The sequence below is a fragment of the Cajanus cajan genome, chromosome 3 (genome assembly GCF_000230855.2).
Source record: "Cajanus cajan strain Asha chromosome 3, NIPB_CcT2T_4, whole genome shotgun sequence".
NCBI lineage: Eukaryota > Viridiplantae > Streptophyta > Magnoliopsida > Fabales > Fabaceae > Cajanus > Cajanus cajan.
In genome coordinates, this window is record NC_138519.1 from 40,442,683 (window position 1) to 40,470,038 (window position 27,356).

The 27,356-nt window shown below is 40.7% G+C and overlaps 1 long non-coding RNA gene and 1 pseudogene across 1 annotated transcript; both read left to right on the plus strand.

Moving 5' to 3' along the window:
- Positions 1-2,330: 2,330 nt before the first annotated feature.
- Positions 2,331-2,687, plus strand: LOC145956289 (secreted RxLR effector protein 161 pseudogene; annotated as a pseudogene).
- A 23,010-nt stretch (positions 2,688-25,697) lies between these two features.
- Positions 25,698-26,985, plus strand: LOC109791110 (uncharacterized). The gene is made up of 3 exons (XR_002238999.3): positions 25,698-26,187; positions 26,411-26,595; positions 26,736-26,985. It is a non-coding gene; the product is annotated as an uncharacterized LOC109791110 (long non-coding RNA).
- The last annotated feature ends 371 nt before the right edge of the window (positions 26,986-27,356 follow it).

Genomic DNA, 27,356 nt, shown 5'->3' on the forward strand with positions numbered 1-27,356 from the left:
GGTAGAATTTAATTTCTATTTCTAGTTTGGAAAATTTTGGTTTTTCTTGTTCATTTAGAAATAATAAATTTAGCCTCTATTAATATTCAAATGTTGTTGGTTATGGTTCTTTAATTGATAATTTATACTTACTAGATGTAGTTAGTTCCATTAAAGAAAATTTTCACATTGATTCTCGTGGTACGAAGCATAAAATAAATGAGAACTCAGCCACCTTATGGCATAAGCGTTTAGGTCGTATCTCTAAACAGAGAATTTAGAGGCTTGTGTCAAATGAGATTCTTGAACCCTTAGACTTGTCAGACTTTGAGGTTTGCGTTGAATGTATTAAGGCTAAACAAACAAATTCTAGAAAATTAGGTGTCGAAAGGGCTAAGGACGTTTTGGAATTAATTCACACAGATATTTGTGGACCATTCCCTATGGCATCTTGGAATGGGTAACAATATTTCATTACGTTCATAGATGATTATTCAAGGTACAGCTACTTATTTTTAATTCATGAGAAGTCTCAATCCTTAGATGTTTTCAAATCTTTTAAAGTTGAAATTGAGCTTCAACTTGAAAAGAAAATTAAGGCCGTCAAATCTGATCATGGTGGTGAATATTACAATAAATATGATGGATCAGGTGAACGACGTCCAGGGGCTTTTGAGCTTTTCCTGAGGGAATGTGGCATCGTTCCTCAGTATACTATGCTTGGGAAACCAAGCATGAACGGTGTTGCAAAACATAGAAATAAGACTCTTAAGGATATGGTGAGAAGTATGATTAGTCATTCTTCCTTACCAAAGTTATTGTTGGGTAGAAGCACTTAAGACTACAATTTACATCCAAAATAGGGTACCAAGTAAAGTAGTTAATAGAACTCCTTATGAGCTATGGAATGGTAAAAGGCCAAGTCTAAAGCATTTACACATTTGGCGTTGTCCAGCTGAAGCCCATCCTTATAGGCCGCATGAAACCAAGCTGGAATCAAGGACTATTAGCTATTATTTTGTTGGTTATCCTGAACACTCTTAAGGCTATAAATTTTACAATCTCACTACTAGATCATTCTTTGAGACGGGGAATGCGAGATTCCTTGAGGATGTTGAATTTGGGAAGGAAGAGAACATAAGCAATGTTGTCTTTGAGGAAGAACCTGTCATTGACAATGATCAAGTCCTCGTGCCTATTACTATTATAGTACCTACCCCAATAATAGGTGACAATCATGGAGTTATTCTTGACATTGTCCTAACACAAGACAATATTGAGGTTCTCCCTCAAATACCTATAGACCAAGCTCAACAACCTCAAGAAGTGCCATTAAGGAGATCCATTAGAGAAAAGAAAAGTGTAATTCTGGATGATTACATTGTGTTTCTCCAAGAACACGAGGATGAAATTGGTTTAACTGAGGATGATCCAATCAACTTCTGTCAAGCTATGCCTAGTTCTAACTCTCAAAAGTGGATTAATGCCATGAAGAATGAGATGAAATCTATGCAAGACAACGATGTTTGGGATCTCATTGAATTACCTGAAGGTGTGAAACCTATTGGTTGTAAATGGATATTTAAAACCAAGAGGGATTCAAAAGGTAATATTGACAGATATAAGGCTCGTTTAGTTGCTAAAGGTTTCACTCAAAAGGAAGGCATTGATTACAAAGAAACCTTTTCTCCGGTTTCATCAAAGGATTATTTTAGAATAATAATGACACTCATAGCTCGTTATAATTTAGAGCTCCATTAGATGGATGTTAAAACTGCATTTCTAAATGGTGACATTGAGGAAACGATTTATCTGATGCAACTAGAAAATTTTGTATCTAGTGACTCAAAGTCTATGGTATGCAAACTAAAGAAATTCATCTATGGTCTCAAACAAGCTTCCCGTCAATGGTATCACGAGTTTCATCAAGTTATTACCTCATATGATTTTGAGGCAAATATAGTTGATGCTTGTGTTTATCATAAATTTAGTGGGAGTAAATATATATTCTTGGTGTTATATGTCGATGATGTACTGCTTACTAGCAACGATATAGGCTTATTGCACGAAACCAAGAGATTTCTGACAAAGAATTTTAAAATTAAAGATCTTGGTGCAACCTCTTATGTATTAGGTATTAAGATATTAAGAGATCATTCTCATGGTATCATAAGGTTATCACAAGAGAACTATATCGATAAAGTTTTAGATAGATTCAGTATGAAAGATAGTAAACCAGGAGATACCCGTATAGCCAAAGGAGACAAATTTAGCCTCAAATAGTGCCCTAATAATGACCTTGAAAGAAATGAGATGCAAAAGATCCCTATGTTTTAGCTGTGGGAAGTCTAATGTATGCTCAAGTTTGTACTCGTCCCGATATTGCATTTATAGTGGGAGTTTTGGGTAGATACTTAAGTAATCCTGGGATGCAGCATTGGAAGGAAGTAAAGCCTGTAATGCGCTATTTGAAGAGAACAAAAGGATATATGCTCACTTATCAGAAGTCTAATAGTTTAGAGATCATTGGATACTCAGACTCTAATTTTTCCGGATGTCAAGACAGTAAACGCTCCACATGTGGATCCATTTTTATGTTGGTTGAAGGAGTTATCTCTTGGAAGTCTGTTAAACAGACTATTATAGCTTCTTCAACAATGGTTTCGGAGTTCATTGCTTGTTTTGAGGCATCTAACCATGGGATATGACTGCGAAATTTTATCACTAATTTAAGTGTGGTTGATGGCATTGCAAGGCCATTGAAAATATATTGTAATAATAACTCTATAGTTCTTTATTCCAATAACAATAGGAGTACAACCAAGTTAAAATTCATTGATATAAAGATTTTGGTTGTTAAGGAAAGAGTTCAAAATAAGCAAATTTCTATAGAACTTATAAGGACTAATTTTATGCTAGCTGATCCACTTGCTAAGGGTTTGGTGCCTAAAGTATTTCATGAGCACACTGCTCATATGGGTGTAACTCCTTATAGTACCCTAGTTTAGTGGGAGTCTCATTTATGTTTTATGTCTTCTTTATTTTTTAATTTTTCCAGATATTTGTATTATTTGGATTTTCTACAAAAATAAAGTTGATGTTCATAATTTTATTCTGAGCTTGTTTTGTGCAATATATATATGTTGCATTTTGAATGATCTCTATAAAGAATAAAGTTTGGACCAATTGGAAATAGACATGACTGAGATCATGTTGGATGTAATTTTCGCCACTTATCCATATTTTATCTATGTCATTGAGTGCATAAAATTGTGGTGATCATTATGGTTTAGTCACATTAAATAATGATGAAAGTTGTAGTGGTTCCCTGTTGTTGTATGAGCTGGACCAGATTGTTTAAGGAGAGTCTAAAAGTAAATAACTAACGGTTGCACGCCTAAAGAATTTTGTAATATAAATACTTAAATGAATATGAAGCCCAAGTGGGAGATTGTTAGAAATTTTATTTCTACTAATTATTGTGGGCTACATATATTATTTATAGTATTTATATTAGTTATTTACATTTAATTGGACTCAATAAAAGTGATCTAATTTTAGTGAGTCTTTAGACTATCAACAGGAAAAATTGATATGAGCCCAAATAAGTAGAAACCAGATTTGGCCCATTAGGGGTTAATGGGAACCCTAGTAGGTTTAAAATCGTAAAGGTCCCTAATATGCTAAATCAGAAACACACGTCTCTTTGCCTCCCCATCAGAAGAGTAACATCAAATCTCGTTAAGGAATTCAGTGATTTGGCTGAGGAAGATCATCGCACCAAAAAACTATTCTACTGCAACTTTTGATCAACGTCAATGGATATAGGTATGTGTTACTAACCTTAATTATGTAATCTGAGACAACAGTTCTTAATATTGATTAATGGAAAATTTCTACTTGGCTTAAGAAATTTATCCCAACAATAACTTCATTAAATTTAGTTAAAAACTATACTTTTAAAGATATTGTTTATGATGAGATGTCTATTTAACATCACTATCACAAATTTGATCTCTTAATTTTTAAAATTAAATAATATTGATCCATTACTAATATATCATAAAAAAATTAAATAGAAAATGTAGACATTTACATAAATGACAACACTACATAACAGTTACTCAATTACGTACAAAAATAGTAGTATTAAAAATTAAAAAATAAAGTTGAAATAATTTTTTTTTATTTGAAAAAAATATATAACATATATGTAATAAAAATAATGTAGTTTCTTACATAAAAGTTAATGTAACTAAGTAATTGTCAAGTAGTCTCATTCACATAATTATCAATATTTTTATTTAATTTTGAATGGATTTTTAATGATGGACCAACATTATTTATGACATATTTGCTTATGCAACTAAATCAATTTGATATACATCCACTAGAAGCAAGAAATAATAGCTTCCACACAAATCCAACATTGAGACATGGAGAGAGAAGAAAAATTGTTATGGAAAATGGATTCCAAAAATAAAGTTAATTTTGAAAGCTAAGGAGATCAAACTTGCATTATAATTTTTTAGTTGGCCAAAATTACTCATATTGTCAAAATTATAAAGATTAAAATGAATTTAAGTCTAAATATTTGTATAAAAGTTTATTAAAATAAAACTTTTATTATAAATAAAATTACTTTAAGTTTTTAGGAGTGCTCATGGGATGGGATAAGTTGGTATGAGTTTGCTTATATCTCTATTTAAACCAAAAATTTCTTATGATTAATTTTGTAAACTCGATCAAGAATAGACATATAAAAAGACAAGACTTGCTCAACCTAACTTGTTAGCATAACATATTAATTTCAACATTACATATGTAGTTAAGTTGCAAAACTAAAAGAAATTATAACTACATAGACATATTTTACAATGTATATTTCAAGATAAATAATATCATTATAAATATAATAACTGTTACACAAAATATAAATTATTAATTCAGGAAAATATATTATTAATACATAATTATTTATAATTGTTAACTATATGATATTACATCGGCTTAAGACAACTCAAAAGATAACTCAAATTATTGGTCCCTGTACTCTCCGTACTGCGAAGCCGAGCTCCGAGCTCAGTATCATAACGCAAGATGACCTCGGGCACGTGCTACGCGACGTTAGCTCGACATTTAAGCAGATCATAACCGGTCTCAAGGGATCTTGCTCCAGATGAGATCCACTATCTAATCTTATCATATCTTATCTCAAGCCCAAGGCCCAAAGCAACCCTAATTCACACTATGGTACGTGCATTACTTATACGAGATTCATACTCCCACAAACACTAACTTTAGCATCAGAGTCTCTTTTGCAGGTACCACCCCCATCTTGGAGCACCAGCGTACCAGTGAAGGAGGCTCGCCGATCTTACCTAGCGGATCAGCTCTACAGCAGATTTCCAGTAAGAACATTTGGCGCCCACCGTGGGGCCGACCGAGACAGCTCTTATCGGCCATGCACATGGTATTCACCAAAAGGCATAGTAGACGCGCGACAGACGACGCAGAACATCCAACTGCCATGGATAATGAAGCCACATTGAGGAGACTGATCGACCAAGTCGAACAGATGCGGAAACAACACGATGCCGACCTGCGCAACATGCGTGCCAAGCACGAAACCGACCTAGCGACAATGCGAATTGCCAATGAAGTTGACCCGGCAGCATTGCGCGCCGAGAATGAGCGTATTCACGCTCAACTCCCTCGGCGTCCCTCTGATCATCAGCCTTAGGCGAGCAACCTCCACGAGGAAGAAGCACACTCAGTCTCCCAATCTCGGACTGCAACTAGGGTTCCAACCCCCAGACCTGCTTCACATCAGTCTCATGCACCGACGCACAAGCCGACCCATGAAGTCAGCAAGGCTCCTACTCATGCCGCAGGGGATCAGGCAACCTTCCCCCGCCATCCTTTTGTGGATGGAATTATGGAGACACCATGATCGAAGCCGTATCCGGTCAAATAAATACAAGTAAATGTAGTACTAGGAAGTGACTCCTAGGTCGTCTCCCAAGGACCGTCCTTTACTGCTAAAGGCTTAAACACGCGATGGGGGGGGTTTGTTTTCGGATTTTCAGTTTGTAACACAATAAATACATATAACACAGCAAGTAAAATGGATTGGCTCCTTGTTTGGATTATAACTCTCTTATCCCTGGTTCTCAAAAGATTACTCCATTAACCACTTAATCCTTGTTCCATCTGAGTTAACCAACTAAGCGAAGATTAACTCAAGATTTCCCTACACGAATTAAGCAAACGTATACAACATCAACCTCTTCACAGATTAAGCAACTGTGACATTGATACAGAGGTTAAATGAAGAAGACAAAGCAGAATAGAGATATACAACCATAACTGAACCTCAAACAGAGATTATAATCAACAACAAGAAGCCAACTCAGGGATTTTTAGACTTCCATTAAAATACAACAGAAACAGAAACGAAAATGGAAACGAAGATGGAAACGAAAATGGAAACGAAAATGCAAGGCAGAGAAGAGAAACGGAAATGCAATGTATTCTTCAAATGTAAATGTTCAAGTTCCACAACCAGAGAAGAAGAGGTCAAACGAAAATGGCAACTCCAAAAGAACAAAACGTAAAATGGGCTACAAGAGAGCAAAATGTAGAAAAAACAGAAGAAGAACCAGCAAGCCAAAAACGTAAGGAAAAAAATGGAGGAGGCTACTGTTCACGTAGTCACCTCAGACCCCTCCTCTAGTGGCTGCCAAGTCAGCCCTAACCTAGCCCTAAACCTAAAACGAAATTGGGCCCCTCTACCATACAAGTCTGACCCAATAATACAATAAAATAAAATACAGATTGCAATTAAATGCTGAGGTGGAAAATGGTGCAGCAATGATATGGCAGATGACGTGGCAGATGACGTGGCAGCTCCTCTTGAAGTCTAGAAATTAATTCCAAGCCCAGATAATTATTAAACTGCCCTGAAAATAAAAATTTGGAATAATTAGATTCAGAAAATTCAAATTAGTTAAAATATGAATTATCGGTCCAATTAAAACCCAAATAGAAAACAGTACAGAATATAAACAATTAAGCACAAATCAGAGATTAAAATAAGTACAGAAAGGTAAGAAAGTAAAGGAAAATAATGACTCATCAAATTCCCCCACACTTAGCCTTTTGCACTCCTGGGCAAAATCAAAAAGCAGAGCAAGGAACAATTCCAAAGACAGCAAAGAGAGTGACACAGCATGAAGAAACAAAAAATATAATACACACAAGAAAACAAACAAATTTACACAATCCTCAATGAATCCTGGGAAAAGAAAAAGAGTAGACAACATCCAACATGCAAAGAGTTAGAGAAACCAGATACTTATGGAAATCATCCAAGCATTTCAAAACATGGCAAGACAATCAATCAGCTCAAGAGGTGAATCAAAAGCAATAGAACCTCACAAGATGCACTGTATCACTGTATCTCTCAAGTGTCTAGGCAACTGTATACTCTCAAAGCACTCATGAAAAACAAGCAACAGATAGACTTGGCAAGCCTCTAAAATCAACACCCAATAAACATGCATATAAGGATCAAAAGGTCTTTTTAGGGTTGTAATGAGGCCAAGGACAGGGTAGAGGAAAATATATGGGATAAGTAACTACAAACCAGAGGAACTAGAGGAGCAGTGGGGAATAAGTCAAGAATACGCACAAGAAACAAACCTAGAAACCTCTAATGACCTCTATGATGATCAATCCTCTTTCTCTTGCCTCAAACAACTTCTCTTTTTCGTTTTTTGTTTTTGTTTTTTTGTTTTTTTGTTTTTTTTGTTTTTTGTTTTTTTTTAAACATGAACAGTACATAGTGAACAGTACACACGAAAATTTGAAATGAGATAACATGTAAAGAAGTAAAGTGTACAACATAAGGAATCAACTAGGCAATATACATCATCCAATGAAACACACACACACCCCCACACTTATTCAAGAACTTATTCCCAAAACAATTCCAAAGCTCCAAAACTCCCTAAGGTTAAGGTAATCATGGTTTTTCGCTTAAGGCTTGTAATGAGCTTCAAACAAAGAAGGGGAAATAGGCTCAGCAGGGGTTATCAGAGGAGATAATTCAGGGTAAGCTTATTTGGCCAGAGGCTTATAAGAACAAAAATGCCTTAATCATATCCAAACATGCATGTGAATCAAGAAGTATCAAAAAGAGTCAAGACAAGGCAACTGTGCAGGCAATCAAGAGGCATAACACACAAGTAAGAACAGAGAGTGGCTCAAATCCTCACACAGGGTATATCTGTCACAATTAAAACAACCTCTCAAACCTCAAAATCATCTTTCCAAGCAGAGAAAAACAGGGATTTCAAACCATATAGTATCAAGAAACTCCTATCCAAGAATGAAGTAAGTGCCTACAAACAATCAAAACCCAGAATTCACAGAGAAACATGCAAAGCTGTACAGAACACCTAAACATAAAACTTAAAATAACAGATAAACCCTAAAAGCATGTAACCAAAATAGTTCCCCCCACACTCAAATCACACATTGTCCTAATGTGGCCCAAAAAGAAGATCAGAGCAGTCAGAACAATCAATAAATCTGGACAAGTGCAATAAAAGTAAAGAAGGAGAAGGAGAAAGAAAACTCCCTAAGTCATGATGGGAGAGTAGCGGGGTCGAGCAGAGACATCTCCTCTTCAACTGCATTCAACAGGGATGGATTGCTGAGGAAAGGCTTCAGACGGTGCCCGTTAACTTTGAAGCTCTTGTCTGTGGATTCACTTTTGACCTTAATTGTACCATAAGGAAAAACATTAGTAACAACAAAAGGTCCAATCCACTTAGAACGTAACTTACCACCCATGAGTCCGAGCCGAGAATTTGCAGCTTTCTTTCCTCTCCAGCCTGATCAATAGAGAAGTTGCAGGTCTTCACAGCCCAGTAAGCTCGGTGCTCTATCTCCACAGGTAAATGACATGCCTTACCAAAGACAACCCGATAAGGAGACATCCCTATAGGTGCTTTGTAGGCAAACCTATGCACCCAGAGAGCATCCTCCAGCCTATTGCTCCAATCTTTCCTATTGGGCTGGACAATCTTCTCTAAGATCCTCTTGATCTCTCTATTTGAAATCTCTGCTTGCCCATTAGTCTGGGGATGGTAGGGTGTAGAAATTCTGTGCACTACCCCATACTTCTTGAGCAAAGCCTGCATGGATCTGTTACAAAAATGGGTGCCCTGATCACTAACAATAGCTCTGGGTACTCCAAACCTACAGAATATGTTAGATATGACAAAATTCACAACAACCCGAGCATCATTAGTTCTAGTGGCTTTGGCTTCCACCCATTTTGAAACATAATCAACAGCTAGGAGAATGTAAGAAAAACCAAAAGAAACAGGAAAGGGACCCATGAAATCAATACCCCAGACATCAAACACCTCACAGAATAGCATGGGTTGCTGAGGCATCTGCTATCTCCAAGAAAGGGCTCCTCCTGCTCTCTGACACTGCTCACAAGTGTTGCAAATATTCCACGCATCCTTGAAGATGGTGGGCCAGTAAAAACCACAGTCAAACACCTTGCGAGTTGTCCTCTAAATGCCCAGATGACCACCAGATGCAGAAGAATGACAGAACTGCAGGACGGAGTCAATCTCATGGTCCGGCAAGCATCTCCTGATTACCTGATCACTGCAAAACTTCCACAGATAGGGGTCATCCCAAACATAATGTTTAGCATCACTCTTAAGTTTATCAATCTGAGCTCTAGATGCTAAAGGAGGAAAAACAGAAGCAACTAAATAATTGACAATGTTCGCAAACCAAGGGGTGGGGGAAGGAACAGAAACAGAAGAAACAATTAACAAATTTTCATCAGGAAAGTTATCCTGGATGGGCAAGACATTAACACTATCCTCAGCTCTCTCAATCCTGCTGAGATGGTCTGCCACTAAGTTTTGTGCTCCGCTCCTGTCACGGATGTCCAAGTCAAACTCTTAAAGCCAGAGCATCCATCTGATCAGCCTAGGCTTTGAGTCAGCCTTCTTCAATAGGTAATTCAAAGCTACATGATCTGTAAAAACAACAACACGAGAACCAAGCAAATATGACCGAAATTTATCAAGTGCAAAAATAATAGCTAAAAGTTCCTTTTCTGTGGTCGTGTAATTTGCTTGAGCAGCATCTAATGTCCTGGAAGCATAGTATATCACCCTAGGTGATTTGTCAACCCTCTGTGCTAAGACAGCCCCTAGTGCATAATTTGAAGCATCACACATCAGCTCAGAGGGAACTGTCCAGTCTGGTACCTGAATGATGGGAGTGGTGGTCAAGGCTTTCTTGAGGCAATCAAACGCCTCCTTGCACCTGTCATGAAAATCAAATTCAATATCCTTCTAAAGCAAGCTGGATAGTGGAAGGGCTTTCTTACTGAAGTCCTTAATGAAGCGCCTGTAGAAACCTGCATGGCCAAGAAAAGATCGAACCTCTCGCACGCAAGAGGGGTAAGGCAACTGTGAAATAACAGATATCTTGGCAGGGTCAACCTCAATGCCCCGACTAGAAATGATATGCCCCAAAACTATACCCTGATCTACCATGAAATGACATTTCTCAAAATTAAGAACAAGGTTAGTCTCAATGCATCTATTCAGAAATCTATCCAAACTATCCAAACATGCATCAAAAGAGGATCCATAAACAGTAAAATCATCCATAAACAACTCTATGCAATTTTCAAGAAAATCACTAAAAATGCTGAGCATGCACCGCTGGAATGTGCCAGGGGCATTGCATAGGCCAAAAGGCATCCTTCTATAGGCAAAAGTGCCAAAAGGGCAGGTGAATATGGTCTTCTCCTGATCCTCAGGAGCAATATGAATCTGAAAATAACCAGAGAACCCATCAAGAAAATAGTAATGAGATTTACCTGCCAGACGCTCAAGCATCTGATCAATGAAGGGCAGAGGAAAATGATCCTTCCTTGTTGCTTGGTTGAGCCTCCGGTAGTCAATACAGACCCTCCAACTGTTTTGCACTCTAGTGGGGATGAGCTCATCCTTTTCATTCTTGACAACAGTGAGGCCTGTCTTCTTGGGGACCACCTGGACCGGACTCACCCATTGACTGTCTGAAATGGGATAGATGATCCCAGCTTGAAGAAGCTTGGTCACCTCTTTCTTGACAACTTCCAAAATGACAGGGTTGAGTCGCCTCTGGGGCTGTCTCACTAGTTTAGCTCCATCCTCCAATAATATTCTGTGCATGCATGTGGATGGGCTAATGCCAGGAATGTCTGCCAGGGTCCAACCGATGGCTTTCTTGTGCTTTTTTAGAACCTGCAACAATTTTTCCTCTTGAACAACATCAAGGGAGGTGGAGATGATCACTGGCAGCTTCTCATCATCCTCCAAGTATGCATACTTGAGGTTCTCTGGGAGAGGCTTCAACTCTGGTGTGGGTGCTGGCTGAACATCTGAAGGAACCAAAGAAGGGAGAAGGGGTTCCGCAGCCTGTACCTCAACCTGCAAGTCAAATTTTTTTGTACTTCCTGCAACATGGTTAGTGTATTCTGACTGTATAAAATCAAGAGCAAGAGGTACAGCACCCAAAGTGTCAAATTCAAATTCAGATAGATATTCAGATTCAGACTCAAACTCAATGCATGGAAGATAGCTATACAAATCCGATGAAAATGAATGCTTCCTAGCATGAGAAGAATCTAAACCATGAATGTGCTCATCAACTGATGGAATCATGCTTTGGAGTGCAAGAGGTGACATACTCAAAGAACCAAGAGGAGTTGGCTAGACATGAAGGTTTGGGCCAGTCAGGGCCCAATGGGCCTGATGGGACTGGGAAGGCCCAAGTTGAACTTTTCATGGGCCATATTTTGTTATAGCTATTTTCATATGTTTTGTATACATCATGTTAGTATAGGTATCATATATTTTGGTCTTGTATTTTGGACCACATAGAGTAGCATTTTAGGTTTTAGGCTAGTTGGGCCTAGTTTTGGGCTTTTGGGCTTTTGGTACCCAATATTGGGCTCATTTTCATTCTTGTAATTTTTCCTTTCCATTGTAATTGTCTGACCAATGTAATTAGGTCATTAGAATAGGAAAATACAAGGAATACTAAAGTATGCTAATTAGGTTAAATTAGGTTTAATTTGGAAGTCATTTAAGTTACATTTGAGTCACATGTTTAGCACCATGGGTGGCTGAACATGTGCCACTCAAATTAACCCTAAATGACTCTCAAATCACACCTAAATGCACCTTGGTACCTAAATTTTCGGACTTACACATGTGCACCAAAGTTTGAATTCAAAATTCAAATTTGAATTCAAACTTTAGGCGCCATTTTGTGAGGCTTTAGTTTAGGCACCTATGGGTCACAATTTCGTGCATACTTAAGCCATTCTTTCACCTTTTGTATTCACTTTTGATCATAATAGAAATTGTGAGCCATTGGCCGAGTTTCCTCTCTCAAAAGTCCTTTAGAGTTCATCTTCAAAACCTTAGGATTTCACCTTAGAATCCTTCTCTTTGAAGTGTGCTCTCCATTGATGCTTGAGCTTGGATGCTTCCCTCCTAGTTCTAGGTTGAGTTCATCCGTGAGTTCTTAGCTTCTAAGTGTTCTTAAGTTGAAGAATCAAGTCTCCATTGAAGAAGATCCGACCTAAGCAAATCCGTGGAGAAGATCATCCATCACTTCTCCTAAGTTTGCTATCATCAACTACATCATCAATCAATTCAGCACGAAAAACAGAATGAGCTTCAGAAGGAAATTTCATGGCATCCAAAATATTAAAATGAACAACAATGTCACCAAATTCCATAGACAAGGTGCTAGCATAAACATCAATCTTGGTCCGGGCTGTTTTCAAAAATGGCCTGCCTAGAATGATTGGGACAGAACCATGGGAGAATCCGTCCTCCATATCAAGAACATAAAAATCAGCAGGAAAAATAAGTTCACCAACCCGAACCAAGACATCCTCAACAAAACCTGTGGGGTGGGCAACACTCCTATTGGCCAACTGAATGACCACACCCGTAGGTTGCAAAGTACCAAGAGACAGAGAATTAAAAATAGACAGACGCATGACATTAATTGAAGCTCCTAAATCAAGCATGGCATTTTCAAATTTATTGTTACCAATAATGCAAGGTACACAAAATGTACCTGGGTCCTTACACTTCTCAGGAATGTGTGGAACAGATTTACCTATGAGTGCTGAGACGTTTCTGCCCATGCTGATTCGCTCATTGCCCTTCAGCTTCCTCTTGTGGGTGCACAGCTCCTTCAAGAATTTTGCATATCTGGGAATTTGCTTGATGACATCTAGCAGAGGTATGTTCACCTCCACCTTCCTGAAAGTCTCCAAGATCTCCTTATCCACCTCTTCCATCTTTTTGCTTGGAATTGATTTTGGTGGAAATGGAAGAGGGATAGGAGGCTGATGTAGATCATCGCTGTGTGCACTGGAAGAAGGTCCACCTGCATGTAAATTTTTGCTACGACCTGAATGACCCTCTTTCTCAACTGTAGGCTCAGGTGGGGGTACAACAGCTGTAGGTGGTGGTATGTCAACTTATTTTCCAGACCTCAAGGTGATGGCATTCACATTTTTCAGATTCTGCACAGTTTGTGAAGGCAACTTGTCTAAATTTTGAGACTGTGCCTGATTCAGCTGAGTAGCCATCTGACCCATTTGATTTGTCAAACTCTGAATGGAAGCTCTTGTCTCTTCCTGGAATTGCATGTTTTGCAGAGTCATCTACCTGACCAGCTCCTCCAATGAAGGCTCAGAAGTAGCAGGTTGAGGAGCTGGTGGTGCAGGAGCTTCGTGTTGTCTCTGTTGCTATTGTTGGATAGGAGGAGGTACATATCTGCTAGGACTAGCATTGTTTTGGAAGGGAGGGGATGGTTGTTGGAACTGTTGTTGTTGCTGCTGCTGCTGGTTAGACCATTTGAGATTAGGATGATTTCTCCAACCTGGATTGTACCTATTGTTGGAGAGGTCATAACTCTGCTGCTGTTGTTGTTGCGCTGGTCTGTTATTGTAGATATTTACAGCATAGGCTTGTGGGGCATCAGGGCCTGTAGAGTCTTGCAAGGAGGGACAAGCATCTGTTGGATGATTCATTGAAGTGCAGATGCCACATACTTTTGCTGGTGGTGGAGCTGATTTTTGATTTGCAGCCAGTTGTGAAACCAAGGTGGTGAGAGCATCAATCTTACTCTCCAGCTTCTTATGTTCTGTGGAATCTGGGGCTACCACATCATGCACACCCCTCACAACTATGGCATCACTCCTCATATTGAATTATTGTGAGTTGGACGCCATTTTTTCAATCAGCCCTCTAGCAGAAGCAGGTGTCATATCTCCTAAAGCTCATCCACTAGCTGCATCAATCATGCTTCTATCCATCATGTTCAACCCCTCATAGAAATATTGCAGTAATAGCTGCTCAGAAATTTGATGGTGAGGGCAGCTAGCACACAGCCTCTTGAATCTTTCCCAGTACTCGTAAAAGCCCTCCCCCATGATTTGCCTAATTCCAGATATGTCTTTCCGGATGGCAGTGGTCCTGGATGCAGGGAAGAATTTTTCGAGGAACACTCTCTTCAAGTCATCCCAACCTGTTATTGAACCAGGAGCCAGATAATACAACCAGTCCTTGGCAAGATCCTCTAATGAAAAAGGAAATGCCTTCAGGTAGATGTGATCTTCAGGGACATTAGGTGGCCTCATGGTGGAACAAACTATGTGGAACTCCTTGAGATGCTTGTGTGGATCCTCACCTGCACGACCATGAAACTTAGGCAACAAATGGATTAGTCCAGTTTTGAGCACAAAAGGAATATCTTCCTCAGGATATTGAATGCATAGACTCTCATACGTGAAATCAGGTGCAGCCATCTCCCTAAGTGTTCTCTCTCTCGAGGTCCATTATGTTCACCCATGTTTTCAGATGCAACACTTACACTATCACTAACACTATGACTATCACTATAACTATGGCTAAAACTTTCTAAAGATTGAATGATATGCTCTCTAATTAATCTATGGAATGTTCTATCAATCTCAGGATCAAATGGATGCAAATAACCAGGGTTGCTCCTAGTCATGCACTACATCCAACACATGCATCAGGACACGTGAACAGTAGGGGTAAAAAGGGAATTTCCATGAAAACTCAGAAAATATCAAAACTAATGCACCAACATCATCCTAAAATCATAAGACACTACCACAAAAAAATTGAGAACAAAATTCAAACCTAACTATTTTTAAAGAATTAGAAAAGTTTGGAGAAATAGTGAAATAAAACTTCAAAAATAGAAAAAAAATAGTAAACGACCCTTTTTTGAAGATCTGGGTGGGGCCACATGGAAAAGCAGTGTGGGTTGGATAGATCTTAATTTTCTACACTAAATGAAAAAAAAAGTTTGCCTAATTCCGATAACCAGAGCAAAAGTTATGGCCAGATTTGTGCACCAGATTTGTGCACCAAAATTGGACCACTTCCGCACCAATTTCCCCCAATTTTAGAACCCGAACAGAGGAGTAGTAGGGAGAGAAAACAGAGCATGCCCAAACCGAAACAGAGCATGCACCAAACTGGACCAAAAAACGCACCAAAACCGGGGAAAAACGCACCAGAATTTGAGCCAAAATGCACCAGATTTTTAGCCACATGCACCAGAATTTGAGCCAAAAAAAAAACGCACCATATTTTGATGTCTACACTTATGGACGAATTGAAAATCAACACAACACAACACAACAATGATTTAGCACACCAAATGGAATCAATATAATTGGACAATGAGTTATGAAATGTAATAAAGATCAGTTATCACAAACACATAACAGCAAATGCACCAAAATTCCAGTTACTGTTCCATTGGTTTACACAACATAAAATTCATGTAATGACACACATAACATATCAGAGCTCTAAAACACAAACACAAAAACTCATAACATGTAATGACACACAAAAAAACGCAACCACCAACTGATACACAAAATTCATACAAAATTCAAACAGAAACTGATACACTAACACTGATACACTAATACACTACACACATAACATATCAGAGCTCTAAAACACAAAACACACAACAAAACAAATAACACACAAACACACAGAATATAACAGCAACCGAAGATCCCCGGCAACGGCGCCAAATTTGATCGAAGCTGTATCCGGTCAAATAAATACAAGTAAATGTAGTACTAGGAAGTGACTCCTAGGTCGTCTCCCAAGGACCGTCCTTTACTGCTAAAGGCTTAAACACGCGATGGGGGGGTTTGTTTTCGGATTTTCAGTTTGTAACACAATAAATACAGATAACACAGCAAGTAAAATGGATTGGCTCCTTGTTTGGATTATAACTCTCTTATCCCTGGTTCTCAAAAGATTACTCCATTAACCACTTAATCCTTGTTCCATCCGAGTTAACCAACTAAGCGAAGATTAACTCAAGATTTCCCTACACGAATTAAGCAAACGTATACAACATCAACCTCTTCACAGATTAAGCAACTGTGACATTGATACAGAGGTTAAATGAAGAAGACAAAGCAGAACAGAGATATACAACCATAACTGAACCTCAAACAGAGATTATAATCAACAACAAGAAGCCAACCCAGGGATTTTTAGCCTTCCATTAAAATACAACAGAAACAGAAACGAAAATGGAAACGAAGATGAAACGAAAATGGAAACGAAAATGCAAGGCAGAGAAGATAAACGAAAATGCAATGTATTCTTCAAATGTAAATGTTCAAGTTCCACAACCAGAGAAGAAGAGGTCAAACGAAAATGGCAACTCCAAAAGAACAAAACGTAAAATGGGCTACAAGAGAGCAAAACGTAAAAAAAACAGAAGAAGAACCATCAAGCCAAAAACGTAAGGAAAAAATGGAGGAGGCTACTGTTCACGTAGTCACCTCAGACCCCTCCTCTAGTGGCTGCCAAGTCAGCCCTAACCTAGCCCTAAACCTAAAACGAAATTGGGCCCCTCTACCATACAAGTCTGACCCAATAATACAATAAAATAAAATACAGATTGCAATTAAATGTTGAGGTGGAAAATGGTGCAGCAATGATATGGCAGATGACGTGGCAGATGACGTGACAACTCCACTTGAAGTCTAGAAATTAATTCCAAGCCCAGATAATTATTAAACTGCCCTGAAAATAAAAATTTGGAATAATTAGATTCAGAAAATTCAAATTAGTTAAAATATGAATTATCTGTCCAATTAAAACCCAAATAGAAAACAGAACAGAATATAAACAATTAAGCACAAATCAGAGATTAAAATAAGTACAGAAAGGTAAGAAAGTAAGGGAAAATAATGACTTATCACACCACTCCCTCACGGGTGGAAGCCTCTCCACCTCGACCGCTACGATGGCACGACGGACCCGGATGAGCACATCGACCTGTACACAACACAGGTAAATCTCGACACTAAAAATGATGCTATCTTGTGTAAGGTGTTTCCGACCTCACTTAAGGGGGTCGCGCTCAACTGGTACACCCAACTGCCTGTCGAGTCCATTGACAGCTTCGGCACCCTAGTCAGGAGGTTCACCGCGTAATATGCGACGAGCCGACCTCACCATGTCACTTCAGCCGCCCTGGCCAGTCTCAGGCAAAACGACGACGAACCACTCCGGGCGTTCATGGAACGATTCGCTGCCTCCTCGATCAAGATCAGGAACCTGAATCCCGAGGTCGCCCTACATGCCATGCTCATGGCACTCAAGCCCGGGCCATTCGTCGACAGCCTGTGTCGTGAGTCTCCCCGCGACATGGACGAGCTCCGCACCCGCGCTGCAGGCTACATCCAGATGGAGGGACACTCTGCCTTCCGTGACCAGGTTCGCGGAAAAGGACCAGCGAAGCCAGAACAGGGGCACAACGATAAGATCAAAGTCAACAATGACAGCCAGTTCAAGAAGTTGACTAGGGCAAACAGAGGGGGGAGATATGACTTCTACACTCCCCTGAACGCACCCAGACTCCACATCCTGGAAGAAGCCAGCAACAACAACCTACTCGCCCTTTCACCACCAGGTCACACTCCCAACAGTGCCGACAAGTCTAAGCACTGTCGGTACCACAGGAACCACGGTCACACCACGGAAGAGTGTCGCACGCTCCGGGACCGTATCGAAGAGCTCATCCAGGCAGGTCACCTCGGCCAGTACATCCAGCGACAGCAGGGTCACCGAGGAGGCTATGGCGGTCAGGGGCGAGGCAGAGGCCGAGGTTCGGGAGCTCGCACGGACCAACCCTCTGGCTCCCAACAAAATGCCGGCGGTGCACTGAAGGCCGAGATAAGCCAAAAGACAGGGACAGCCTCCTTACGGGGAGTGATAACACAATCGCAGGTGGTTTCGCTGGGGGAGGCGCCAGCAGCTCGGCCCGGAAGAGGCACCTATGGAATATCAACTGCATCCACTCTACCACCTCGGCCTCGAACCAAAGCTCACCGCCGATCTCCTTCTCTGACGAAGACTACGCGGGTGTCACCCCAACCAAGATGATCCCATGGTTATCGTCATAGAAGTCGCCAACTGGGAGGTACAGAAAACACTCATTGACCAAGGGAGTTCGGCCGACGTCTTGTACTGGTCGATGTTCCTCAGGCTAGACGTCCCCCATTCTCTCATCCAACCTCATACGGAGCCCCTAGTCGGTTTCACAGGAGAGCGAGTTCACACTCGCGGGTACGTAGACCTACTGACAACTTTCGGAGTACCTCCGGATACAAGGAGAATCATGGTTCGATACCTCCTCGTGGAGGCCAACACCTCCTATAACATCATTATCGGGAGGCCAACCTTGAATCATCTCGGAGCGGTGGTATCCACTCCACACCTCACCATGAAGTTCCCAGGGAATGACGGTAAAATCATCTCCGTCAAAGCAAATCAGAAGACAGCTCGGCAGTGTTATGCCGAGAGTCTGAAGATCTCCTCGTCCAGCAAGCAAAGCAAGGGGGATCCCCCCACCGTAGCTCCTTAAGTTCCATTTCTTTTTTCTGTATGAACGAAGTTGTGCACTCTTTTCCTGCCTCAGTCTTTGACTGAGAGGGTTTTTAATGAGGCAGACAGACATAATTAATAAAATCACTCATTTTGCTCAATCCATATTCTTATTTTTTGTTTTTATAAAGGACGAAATCGAACCAACCTCTTTCACTCTCACTAAGGTCGAGTACGAACCTTAAGCACGCCTATCCGAGGTCTAGTCCGAACCTCGTTAAAATTTTGAGGTCGAATACGAACCTTAAAACTCCTATCCGAGGTCGAGTCCGAACCTCGTTAAAATTATGAGGTCGAATACGAACCTTAACACTCTTATTCGAGGTCAAGTCCGAACCTCGTTAAAATTCTAAGGTCGAATACGAACCTTAATACCCCTATCCGAGGTCGAGTCTGAACCTCGTTAAAATTCTGAGGTCGGATACGAACCTTAATACCCCTATCCGAGGTCGAGTCCGAACCTCGTTAAAATTTTGTGGTCGAAAATGAACCTTAATACTCTTATTCGAGGTCGAGTCCTAACCTCGTTAAAATTCTGTGGTCGAATACGAACCTTAATACCCCTATCCAAGGTCGAGTCCGAACCTCGTTAAAATTCTGAGGTCGAATACGAACCATAATACCCCTATCCGAGGTCGAGTCCGAACCTCGTTAAAATTATGAGGTCGAATACGAACTGTAATACCCCTATCCGAGGTCGAGTTCAAACCTCGTGAAAATTCACCTAACTCTATTATGAGGTCGAATACGAACCTTAATACTCTTATTCGAGGTCGGGTCCGAACCTCAGGTCGAATTCGAACCTTCTCGAAAAGATTCATTTAAAACCAAGGTCGAGGTCTAACCTCGGCATGACCAACTCAGAGCAAAGTATCACCACGCATAAAAACGCACAACAGACACCAAACGAGTCTCAAAAACACGCAAAATAGTAAAAATTAAGCGCAAATAGAAAAAGCAAAATACATATATACAAAGCTAGGTTTACCGAGTTCAATACATGAATTCAAGGAATAGAAAAAAATAGAACACAAAAACATTAAACTGGCCTACGCAGAGGCGTTTTCACTAGAGCTACCCACGAGGTCATCCTCCTTTACCAACTTCCCAAAGCGTACCACCTTCTCCACATGCATGGCAGAGAAGTCGAACCCCGGGGCGAGAAGCCTTGCCTGGCAAGCCGCCTTGAGGAAACCACGCTTATGCTCAACCACGATAGCTCGTTCGGTTTCCCCCAGCCTCTTCTCCAGCGCTGCCTTCTCCGCCTCCTACCTGGCCAGTTCCGCTTTCAAGGAGGCGACCTCCTCCTCTTTGCCGCCGATCACGACCTCGTCGCAGAGGTGCTTCTCGGTCGCCGTCGCTAGCTCACTCTTTAGAGAGGTCACTTCATCCTCTAAAGAGCGAACCCGGCCACGAGAAGACGTCACCTCATCTTCGAGGAAGCGCACCCGACTTCGGGAGGAGGAGGCCAGCCCCTGCAACTCGCCCACCTGAGAAGCATAGTTCTCGTTCGAGCGCAGAGCAATCTCCAGGGACTTCTGCACCCTCGCAAGATCCCTCCTCGCGGCTCGCAGTTTGACACTTAGGCCCTTGTTCTCCTCCTTCAGGACCTTGTTCTCCCCCTTTAGGACCTTGTTCTCATCCCTCAAGGGTTGAACTCGGCCCCTCAGTCTGGCTAAGTCCTCCTGCTGTTTCGACCACTAGGGCTTCTAGTGGCCCACAATGGCCATAGCCCTCTGCAAAAGGACCTGGGCAGCGTCAAAACCATCCTCGGGACCGACCTCGCCTATCAGCCCCTGGTCCTCGGAGCTCAGCGAGCCTTGAGGGAAGAACTTCTCGGCAGTCACCCCCGCGCTCCACAGCGAGTCCATATTGGCCAAGGCGCTCACATGATCCAACCGCACCTTTGAAAGGCCCTTCCCGAAGCGGTGGGCTATGTATCAGCTCCGGGAAGCCCCCTGCGACGAGCCAGACAGCGGCACCGAAGCTGCGAGGGTGGACATGGGGACCTCGAGACTCGACCCTTCGCCACGAGCCTCGACAGAGGTGGAAACCAGTGTCCCCTGCTTCGTATCTGGAAGGTCCACAATAGGAACCTCCGACCTCGCTTGCGAAAACCAGCGCCATGTCAAAAAATAAATAGGACAAGACGTAGGAAATCATGAATATCAGGGAACACTACTTACCTTAGCAGCAGGGGCAGCCTGCTCGGCAGCTGGAGTCACCACCTTGGCAGCATCTCCTGCCTGCGGAAGACGGCCCTAGGTCAGAACACAAAAAAGCACAGTAGAAAACATAAAAAAGCCGAAGAGACAAGGTACTCACCACCTCGGCAGAGTGAGCAGCCTGCTCGGCAGCCTGAGCCATCTCCTCCGAGGCCACCTGAGGAGCCCCCTTGGGCGGTGGACTCTCGGTAAGGTCCACCGCACCAACGTCAGCAGCCTTGGAGGTCACCTCCTCGGCATCCGGAGGGGCAGAGGTCCCCCTGACCTCCTTTGCTCCCCTCTTTCTCTTTCGATTAACTTTCAGAGGGGAAGCATCTTCCTCTCGAGGCTCGGGGACCTCGAGCTCGGTAACATTATAGCGATGCTTTAGCTCACGCCACAAGTTCTTCCCCATGATACCTGCATACACGAAATAAAACACATCAACAAGTAGAATTTACACAAACTCCAACAAACCACCAAAAAACAAAATACTCACTCTCCAAGCCCCTCTCCCTGTACGCCGAGTTCGCAAGCGACAGAACAAGCTTGCAATCCAACTGACGAGGAAGCGCGGCGAGGTTCTCGATGGCGGCCGCCTCCGAAACCGTCAGCTTCACTTGGCCCACCCCGTGAAACCTAGACGGTCGGGGGAACCAATAGAAGGGAAATTTCGGCAGACCGCCGAAGTAGAACGCGCCATCCTCCAAGGGGTCGACGTTCACAAGAGCGACTCGGAAAAACTCTTGTTTGAAATTTTTGTACGACTGGGAGTAGAGAGTAAACAAACCCCCATCCCTACTCCCACTCAGAGATAATATGCCGTATGGCGGAACGCCTAAGTTCAACTGGTAAAAATAAAGGAAGATGGGAAGAGACACCTCTATCCCCAAAACTGTACACAGGACTTGAAAAGCCCTCAAAAAACCCCAACTATTGGGGTGCAACTGGCAAGGAGCCAAGTTGACAAAATTCAAAAAATCACACTCGAATTGAGTGAAGGGAAGACAGACACTTAAATCCCTAAAAAAACAATGGTACATATAGAAATGGGGAGGGTCGGAAGACCTCCCCATGTACACGCCCTCACCGGCCTGACAGGGTTCAAGCCAGATCATCCAGGAAATGGAAGGGTCGCAAACCCTACATGACCTTGGGATCCCATTAACCTCAAGAAAGGACCGAAAAACGCTCTGGACCCCCGCCATCTCACGCCTGACCCAGTCGTAGTCAGGGACGCCTGGCTCCAGGTCCTTGGGCGGAGGCGGGTCCTTCTTCTCGGCAGTGGCTTTCCCGGTAGCCGTCGCCTTGCTGCGCGCCTTGCCCCTGGCAGGCGCAGAAGAACCGGCACCACTTCCACCAGCCATTAAAGAAAAGAAGATTTGGGAAGAAGAAAAAGAAGATCTGGGGAGGAAGATTAAAAGAAAACTGTAGAAAGGAAGTACCTGGTACTCTTCCTCACAAAACAACCCTAATAACGACGGGGTTACCGGAAACGGCGACGGAAACTGCGAAAATAGCGACGGAGACCGGACGAAAGCAAAGGTGCACAAAAAGCAGCTTGCGCAAGAAGCCAAGGGAGAAAGAAAGCGAAAAGAGTAAAGTGAAAGGTGAAGAGGCGCGAGTGAGAGAAAATGGGGTTTTTTCCAAATCCAAATGGCCACAACACGTGTCAACCAGGGGACACACCTGATCACGCATTAAATAAGGCCATCATCACATAACCGTCACGCCCATTAACGCGCCGACCTCGGTTACCGAAATGAGAAACGACAGTTACGACACATGGCACCTTGACAGGCCAACGTACGCGAAAGGTCACTCCCCTCTAGCGAGCTCGATTTTAACTCCTCGACATACGGTCTTCGGAGCTCGGGGGGCTAGTGTACTGTTCGTACTGCGAAGCCGAGCTCCGAGCTCGACATCATAACGCAAGATGACCTCGGGCACGTGCTACGCGACGTCAGCTCGGCATTTAAGCAGATCATAACCGGTCTCAAGGGATCTCGCTCCAGACGAGATCCACTATCTAATCTTATCATATCTTATCTCAGGCCCAAGGCCCAAAGCAACCCTAATTCACACTTAGGTACGTGCATTACTTATACGAGATTCATACTCCCACAAACACTAACTTTAGCATCGGAGTCTCTTTTGCAGGTACCACCCCCATCTTGGAGCACCAACGTACCAGTGAAGGAGGCTCACCGATCTTACCTGATGGATCAGCTCTACAGCAGATTTCCGGTAAGAACAGTCCCTAAAATACATCGGTCTTAAACTAAATTTCGTTAAAAATTCTTTTGAACCGGCCGAGTTAGTGAGAAAGGGAACAGCCTTCAAGCTTCCACATTCAATCATACACTAAATTATAATAATTGTAAAGTATGAAATCACTTCTCAAAGAATTTGAGGACATTAATGAAGTATATATGTAAACCAAATTAATAGCCAAAGCATCTTCTTTTCCTCTAAGAAAATCAAAATCCACAAACATATACCCTCTAATAAATTAAGGAAATGTTCCTTGTTAGTTAAAGATGTTGCTGTTTACTCCAACACTGCTCTTTTTCCGTGGCAGCCTTGAATAGCCTTTCTTTTTCTCACACCAAATTGTGCAGTTTCTCCCTTTCTTTCATTTTCTGTCCCTTTCATCTCACTCTCCTCTCGTGAATAGCAATCATTTACTCTTCTCATGCTTTTGGACTTCGTAAGTTGCTACGTACTCCAAAAAATAGGAGAGTATCTCATTAATTAATGCACCAATTTCAAGCCAAAATGCCACTACTAGTATATGTGACGACCGTAAATTGGATTAATATTATTAGTTAAATAAAAAATATAAATATTAAAGATTTCACATCAATTAATAATATAATCAAATTAAAATATATAAATGAGAAATAATTTTTCTTTACAAATCAATTTTATAAAATTAACTTAGATTTCAATTCATTTTCTTAACATAAAAATAATGTCTATTCTAATAATTATTAATTATTATTAAACATATTCAATTCGATATCAAATTGTTCCACTTATATATATATTCAATCCAGATCAATCTTCATTTTACAAATTAAATTTATAAAATTATGTTAAACTTCATTTCACTCAAAAATAAAAAATCAAAATTAATGAAATTTAACTTGGTCGATTAAACAAAATTTGTATATTAGTATTATAAACTTTTTTGACACCAATTTTTATTTCTATGAATAAAAAAGATTACAAGAAGAAAAATAAAATATGTAACGTCATAAAGATGCATTTGTCACCTAAATTTTGCACCGAAAGAATTTGCGATATTTGGAAAATTTCTTTCTAAAAACTATCATTTCTCTGCTCTCTTGTATGCTAGCTCTTCTCTTAATTGATTAACAAGTCATTCCTCATACCTTTCATAAAGGTAAGTCGTATCGAATAACATTGTTCAGAAAAAAATTATGACAGTTGGAGAAAGCAAAAGGATGCAACATGCCCTTTTTTAATTTATTGTTTTGCTGATTTTTTTTCTTTTGATTTACTTTTACTTTTGCTTCTTTTACTCCTTTCAGCTTGTCTTCTTTAATTAGCGTGTTTGGTAGTTAGAATATAGAATACAATTGGGTGTGCATGTTAAGAATATTAGTCTGTTACGAACAGTTTTAGTGCTAATTAAAAAAACTCTATAAATAGAACACTTATATACTTTTATTATCTTTTATCAATCTATCAAATATAAAAAGCTTTTTCCTATGGAAGTGTTAGGCATAAAATTTTGGAGCAGAAATATTCGATGATCCAAAGGGATTAGTTCTCAATCAATCACTGACAAGACACACCTATGACATAAAACAATGAATGAGTAAAATATTATGAGTACAGTTCTCAAGCCTAAAAAGAAAGATTTTAATACTCAAATAAATAGTCACATAGTAGTCTCAAATGGTTTAAAAGAGGTTATCCACATAACATAAATGACAGGACAATTATAATTCACGTGGAACCCACATATAGTAACCACTTCTCGAAAAATAATGATTATGCATTTTAAGGAAGTGATCGATGATCGAAAGATGATTATTGAGGAAGCCAGAGGCAGTTGGAAAGATAACACACAATCCAAAGAATGAGATGATTACTAATGACATGATGAATCTAACTGCTATCTTGGCCTTTCTATAAATAGACAGGTGGCACTACTATAAAGTTATTATTTAACGTCGTCAATTCTACATTGTTTAGGTAAAACTGATGTAGAAATCAAATGCGGTGACATTTTTGTAAATAAGTATATAATATAAAGCATATTTACATCGGTTATGGCTAAGATAGATGCAAATATTTAATTTTCTACATCATTTTTAGTGGGACCGATGTAGTATTGAATATATAGTGACATTTTGGTAAATAATTATAAATATATCTACATCGGTTCAGTAACCGACCGATGTAGTATTGTGAAGCATTTGCAAACCCACGCGAGAGTCGTCTCTCCTTGAAGAACCCTAATCAAAACCATTCATTCAAAGATCCCAATTCCGAGATTCACCAAATGTAAAACTCAAACCTCCCACAACGTCGTTCCTCCACCGAAGCCGCCACGCGTCGCCACCGCTGCGCATTGCGGCACGATTCTTCTGGCGCGCGAGCAGGCGGCGCATGTTGTTGCAGGAGCCGTTGGTGTGCGTGCGGGAGGTAGAGGTCGAGGGGCGACAAAGCGACTGGGCATACTCGGCGCCAGTGGTGGCAATGGACGTGCTGTGGAACGTCGCGTTCCTGGCGATTGGGATCGTCGTGCTGGTGCTGAGCGCCAAGGAGGAGGTTCCAAAAGTGAGATGAAACTCGTTTTGTTTGCTCTGTCGGTTAACTTACGTTTCCCTTCGTCGTTCATCGCTTGCGCTTCGTTAGCTATGGAATATGCTCTAGTGATCAAGGTTCCGATCTTAATTTTCCTATTTTTCCTCGTATTTTTGTTTCATATTTGGCCTTTTAATTTTCTTCTTTTTTAGTATTACTTTTGTTTTGTTATGTACTGAGTTTAGTCATCTGGATATTGCTTGTGGAAAATGAAGGTGAATCGTTTTGGTTCGGGACAGATATTTGATAGCATTTAATTTTCTTTGTTTTGTTTTGTTGATCGCGTCCATTATTATGCAGGTATATTGAGATTGTTGGACAGATATTTGATACAAAAGTTTACTTTCTGTTACTTTGAAGGCCAAAGGATGTCAAATAGGAAGCCAACGGTGTTCTTTGATCTTTTTGCATGCGTGTTACTAATCTATCATCCCCATAAAAGTATGATACATAGGAAGCCACCGGTGTTCCTCTTTAAAAACAAAGTAGGTCTTTGGAAAAGTTGCTCTCTGTACATTAGATTATGTTAGAAAATAAATCTTTTATAAATTGTATGTTTGATTTCTTTTTTCATGTTTTGGCCTTCTATATATGAACTGCATTTATACAAGATATTCATTTGCAGGTACTCTATCATGTTGTCCCTTCACTAGTAAAGCCACGAAAAGAAGGTCTGGATGGGTACGAGAAGATTAAGAGTTATATGTGGGTCTATTTATCCATCTTAAGCAGTGAGCTAATTTCTAGCTACACATTGTTTTACGTGTACATAAGTAAGAAATGATGTTTCAATTTGTTGAGAAAAATAATTGTATTGCAGGTTTGGGAATTATATGTGTTTATAGATTAAATAAGAAAAACCTATAAATAAACAATTTTTTTCAACAAAAAAATACAAATTTACATCGGTTCTCAGAACTGATGTAAAAATCTATATATTTTTTACGTCGCTCTATTCTACATATGTTTTAGAACCGATGTAGATGGTTTTAGAGAACCGATATAGAAAACATGTCTTGTAGTAGTGTGGCCAGACTCAGTTTTAGAGGTCAAAAATCATGCTTATGAACTCTCACAAACATTTACTGCCCGCATATATGGCTCTCGTGTACGAGACTACTGAGTATGATTTCCTAGACACTCTTTTTTCTTTTCTTTCTCTCTTAGTTTTATGCTAGCTTAGTTTAGTATAGTGTAATGTAATGTAATATTTTTGTCACTCTTAATAATCCTTGTGTATTGTAAT